Source organism: Zingiber officinale, chromosome 6B (assembly GCF_018446385.1).
Source record: "Zingiber officinale cultivar Zhangliang chromosome 6B, Zo_v1.1, whole genome shotgun sequence".
Taxonomy (NCBI): Eukaryota; Viridiplantae; Streptophyta; class Magnoliopsida; order Zingiberales; family Zingiberaceae; genus Zingiber; species Zingiber officinale.
Genome location: NC_055996.1, coordinates 124,575,012 through 124,581,530, shown reverse-complemented (window position 1 = coordinate 124,581,530; position 6,519 = coordinate 124,575,012).

The window sequence follows — 6,519 nt, the reverse complement described above, 5'->3', positions numbered from 1 at the left end:
CAATCCAGAATATGAACAGGGAATTCTTCGTATGTCGCATCAGACTGTAGGGGAACTACAAGATCCTTCAAGACATGTGTCGGATCCGGAACATACCTCCACAGCATAGAAACATGAAAGACATTATGTACTCCTGCTAACGCTGGGGTAACGCAAGTCGATATGCAACAGCACCAATCCACTCAAGGATTTGGAAAGGTCTGATAAATCTAGGAGCCAACTTTCCTCTCAACCCAAATCTCTTAACTCCTTTTATGGGTGAAACACGAAGAAATACGTGATCACCTACCGTAAATTCTAACATTCTTTGTCTTCTATCTGCGTAACTCTTTTGGCGACTCTGAACAGTCAACAATCTCTGTCTAATAGTTCGTACTAGCTCAGTATCCTGCTGAACACTCTGAGGGCCCAAGAGTTGACGCTCGCCAATCTCATCCCATAAGATAGGAGATCTACATGCTCTGTCATAGAGTGCCTCAAACGGTGCCATTTGAATAGCAGAGTGGTAACTGTTATTATAAGCAAACTCTACCAAATGTAGATGGTCCTCCCAACTACCCCCAAAATCTAGCACACAAGCACACAACAGATCCTCTAGAGTCTGGATAGTGCGCTCCGACTGTCCATCAGTCTGAGAATGAAAAATGGTTCTAAAGCGCAGCTCGGTACCCAACATCTTTTGGAAACTTTGCCAAAATCTTGAAGTAAAGCGTGGATCTCTATCAGAAATAATACTGAGGGGAATACCATGGAGTTTAGTAATTTCTCTGCAATATAACTCTGCTAGACGATCTAGAGATTCTGTCTTACGAATCGGTAAGAAATGTGCTGATTTGGTTAACCGATCGACGATCATCCAGATTGAATCATGTCTCCTTTGGGTCCTTGGCAACCCCGTGACAAAATCCATAGTGGCATGCTCCCATTTCCATTCTGGCACTGCAATCTTCTGAAGTAACCCGGCTGGTCTCTAGTGTTCTGCCTTAATTTGCTGGCAAACTAGACACCGAGCTACAAAATCTACAATATCTCTTTTCATACCTTTCCACCAATATGATCGCTTCAAGTCTCGATACATCCGTGTATTACCAGGATGAACTATAAATCTCGATCGATGGGCCTCTCGAAGGAGATCCTCCTTAACAGGATGTACCTTCGGAACACATAATTTGCTTCGAAACCGAAGAGATCCATCCATATCACGTGCAAATTCTGGCTTGGGGCCTAACTCCAACTCACTAGCTATAGATCTGAGATACTGGTCTTCCATTTGACTTTCCTTAATCCTCTCCACCAATGGGGACTGTGCGATCAAGGAGACCAGTATACCACGCTGTGTTTGTCCTACTTCAGTTAAATCTAACTCTGAAAACTGTTTGACTAGATCCGTAATTGTCGCCTTGTGAGTTGCCAATACTCCTCTAGACTTCCTGCTCAATGCATCTGTTACTATATTAGCTTTTCCAGGGTGGTAGTTGATAGTGCAGTCATAGTCTTTTAGAAACTCCATCCACCTTCTCTGTCGAAGGTTTAACTCTTTTTGCATGAAAAGATATTTTAGACTCTTGTGATCAGTGAATATCTCAAAGGTAATACCGTAGAGATAATGCCTCCAAATCTTAAGGGCGGAAATGATGACTGCTAATTCTAAGTCATGTACGGGATAATTCTTCTCATGATCTTTCAGCTGACGAGAAGCATAAACTACTACTCTATCATACTGCATCAAAACTGCCCCTAATCCTTGAATAGATGCATCCGTGTAAAGAATGAATACATCATCTCCAGAGGGAATAACTAAAACTGGAGCACTCACCAATCTCTACTTGAGCTCTTGGAAGCTTGCTTCACAAGCCTCAGACCAAGTAAACTTGACTCCTTTTCTAGTCAACCGAGTCAAAGGTGCAGCAATACTAGAAAATCCTTCCACAAATCTCCGATAGTACCCAGCTAATCCGAGAAAGCTACGAATCTCCTGCAGTGACTTTGGTTGTTCCCATCGGTCAACTGCTTCAATCTTCTGGGGGTCTACTGAAATCCCTTTGCTAGAGATTACATGCCCTAGAAATCCCACGGAAGTAAGCCAAAAAGCACATTTACTGAACTTAGCATATAAGTGTTCCTTCCGTAAAGTTTCTAGAACTATTCTGAGATGTTGTTCGTGCCCCTCTTCTGATCGCGAATATATCAGAATATCATCAATAAAGACAATAACAAACCGGTCTAAATATTCTAAGAATACCCAGTTCATTAGATCCATAAACGCTGCAAGAGCATTGGTAACCTCAAACGGCATTACCAAAAACTCATAATGTCCATACTGAGTACGGAAGGCAGTCTTCTGAATATCTGTATCTCTAACTTGTAACTGGTGATAGCTTGATCTTAAATCAATTCTTGAGTACACACAGGTACCTTTAAGATGATCAAACAAATCATCTATTCTAGGTAGAGGATACTTGTTCTTAATAGTTACAGAGTTTAACCGTCTATAATCAATACAGAGCCTCAAGGATCCATCTTTCTTCTTAACAAAGAGCACTAGAGCACCCCAAGGAGAAACATTAGGATGGATAAAACCCTTGTCTAGCAACTCCTGAAGCTGGATCTTTAGTTCCTCTAGTTCTCTTGGTGTCATCCGATATGGAGCTTTCAATATTGAAGCTGTGCTAGGAAGCAACTCAATGGCAAACTCTACCTGTCGCCGAGGTGACAAGCCAAGAAGTTCCTCAGGAAATACGTTGGGATATTCACGAATGATGTGGACATCAGAAAGCTGGACAGAACTATTCACATTGGAACTCACTAAAAACAAGAGATACCCCTTGCATCCCCGAGCCAACAACTGCTGAGCCTAGAGAGCTAAGATAATAGATACCCTTCGATCATTGATCCCAATAAATTCCCATGATGATTGATCTAAGGGTTGAAAAGTCACCACTTTGGCTCGACAATCGACTGTGGCATGATGCTATGACAGCCAATCCATACCCAAAATAATATCAAATTCAGTCATCTCTAGCACCTGGAGATCCACGGTAAGGATATGACTATCAAAATTTAAAGGACAACTCTTGACCTCCTGATCTGACATCAATACTCCACCTGATGGTGTCAATACTGATAATCCATAAGGTCGAAGAGTTGGGACCCTTCTAATCTTGCATACAAACTCAGGAGAAATAAAGGAATGCGAGCTACCCGTATCTATCAATATATCCGCAGGAATACTATAAAAGAAATAATACCTCGGATAACAGATCCTCCAGCTCGCTGTGCTTCCTCATGAGTCAAAGCATATATGTGTCCCGGCTCAAGACCCGATGGCTGACCCCTCTGGATAGAAGAGGAGGGCTGATTCTGATCCTACGAAGGCTGGTATAACAGGGTCGAAGGCTAATAAGATAATGGTGGTTGATACTGCTGGGGTGGAGGCAATAAGTACTGCTGGGGTGGAGGTAGCAGGTACTGCTGGGGTGGAGCTACCAAATACTGCTGAGATGGAGATGGCAAATACTGCTAAAGTGGAGGTACTGAATGATACTCACTCTCCACCTGGGACTACAAATGGTAAAGTTGCGGTTGTTGAGCAGACTGTGCAGGTGGAGGATTCCGTTGTGGAAGCTGCTGAGATCTCTGTGGGTCTTTCTGCTGCCGAGACTGTGGAGGTCGTGAGGTAGGTCGAGCCTGCTGAGACTATGATCCTCCTGCTTGATGTTATGCCTTCAAAGTATAATCTTTCTGCATATGTCCTGGTAGTTTACAGTAGAAGCATATACTCTTATCCAGTGGACATTCTCATGATAGGTGATTTGGTGCCACATTGAAAACACTTCACAGATATCTAGCCCCGCTGTGATGGAACTGGGTGACTAGATCCCTGTGATACTTTGGCCACCTTTTGTGACCATGAAGACTCTCTAGTCGTATCCTGGCCGCGAGATCGACGACCTCGACTCTGTTGTCTAGAGTGTGAGCTCTGCGAGGTATGTCGGCTGACTTCTCTTTCTTGGGAGACTTGCTGCTGAGTCATCTCAATAAATATAGCTCGATCAAGTGCCTCCCGATAAGTAGTAACAGGAAATCCAGACATCCTGATCCAAACATATGCTACCAGTCCCTGTGTAAAGTGAAACATACGATTTGAGTCCTGAGCTACCATATGTGGGCAAAACTCAGCAAGTTTGCTAAATTCTGCACTATAGTCTAGCACGCTTCGATCACCTTGCTTAAGATTCATGAATTCCTGGCGTCGAGTGATACAAAATCCTGCAGGAAAATACTGTCTCTCTAACGCCTCTCGAAAAGACTGCCAAGAGATAATCTGATCCCCAAAGACTGTCTTTTGTATCTTCCACCATGTGGATGCTTGCCCTCGAAAATGATAAGCGGCTAGCTCTACCTTCTCTGTGTCTAAATAGGACATGTACCCAAAAGTGTCCTCAATATCCTCCAACCATGTACGTGCCACCCAAGGATCAGTGCCTCCGTGGAATAGCGTAAAACGATCCTTTGCTGAACTAGCAAGCAAAGGAATACGGGTCTTTTCCATAATAAGGGATGTTGTAGGAATAGTTGGTACGGCTACATGAGTGACAACAAGATGAGGTTATCCCTTAGTCCGACCACCGACTCCAAGACTGGGACCAACCTGAGCTCCCGGTATCAACTCAGATGGGGAGATAGGGGCCTCATCCAAACCATGATCGATCCTCTGAATAGTAGAGGCACGCTGACATGCACGACCACGACCTCGGCCACTACCACTATCGCAACCACGGCTGCGACTTCAAGCACGACTACTGCCCCAACCACGACCATGGGCTCATGACATTGCCTATAAAATCAGATGAAAATTTTCAATAATCAATTATAATCAAGATAATTAAAACGAAGAATGACCCGTAAATCCTATAGCTCAGAGATATAACTCGACTTGTATAAAAATTCCTTTGCTCGAGAACTACATAAACTGAAAACAAAAATCTTGAAATAAAGCCAAAACTCACAAACAGAAAATGCAACTTGGCTCTGATATCAAATAAATTGTCACGCCCCGGGGGTATAGTTCCCGGTACCCCACTTGGTGACAATATAATATAAGAAACCCTAGGAACTATCCAAACAGAATAACCAAGAAATGTATCAAAGTTATATTTATGCCTTAGTTTTTCGTAAACTACATGACTATACAGATCAACAACATCTGGAATAAAATTTCAGAACGTAAATACAACGAAACAAAAGTAAAACAAACCAAAAAATCAGCACGTCGAGATCTCTGAGCAACCCTATGAAAGTCCAAAATCAACTACAATATCAAAAGGATCCCTGTGTCTACAAAACTAGAGGCCAAGAAATGTAGAAAGTTAGCCAAATGGCTAAGTGGATACTCAAGAAAGATGTGTATGAATTTAATCTTGTTTAAGAAGTCAAAGAAATAGAGTAATTTATAATCTTTTGTTACAACTTTAGGTTATTCTTAAAGTTCTACATTTATACATATTTATATATATATGTATAATTATCTTCTCATTATCTATAATCAGGTAAAATTTTTATACTAGAGTTTAGGATCTTCACCTTATCATTGTTTGTCATCATCAATTAAAAACAATTCTTCAATCTTATTATTTAATCAATCGGTATACAAGTTATCATAGTAATATCAACATGTATATCCATAGTCTAAATCTGATAAATCAACTAAAAAGTGAATCACTTGAGCCAATATCATCAGAGTATAATATCACATAGATAGGCTAAAAGCCTCCTCAGAGTATAAGACTGTCGCATACGTCATCTGACGTACGGACTATCATCTCTCATCGATGGAAGACATAATAAACATTGACCGAGGGCTACACCACTCCTCGAGTGTACGGTCAGGTACTCTAGACCACGGGCCACCTCGCTACCACAATAATATGTGGGTGGTCCAGTACTCTAATATAAAGTTCTGATACAAAACTAGGCTCACCGTCTTCACTTTTTAATATTCTTCATTTACCATCTTTATTATTTCCCTTTGAGAATTCCATTTTATCCATTTATCAAAATTATTCTCTTTTCATAACAAATGGTCAATCAAGTTAACATTTTTTTTATATCAAGTCTGTTAATTTATCATTATAGGGTCTACAGATAAAAAGTTACAAGTATCAACAGATAGAGTATCAAAAACATGGAGTATGAAAAGTCAAGCAAGTCAAAAAGACAAGGTATCAACAGAAGAGTAATTCAGAATATTTCTTTAATTTTAAAAAACAACCCTTCCCATATAAATCCCAGTATAAACTCAAATGTGAACAAGAAATAATATCAATTATTTACCCTCCAATGATTTAATTATTTAATACTCATTTCACTATTTTAAGTATCATTTTAATTCCCTTTTGAAAATAATTATATAAATATATATAATTTCATTATTACTTTATTCATGCACAAGGATAAATATATAAGTCAAAGAGAAATGTACTCACTTTATATACAGCAAAATCTGCGAGTGTCAGTAGG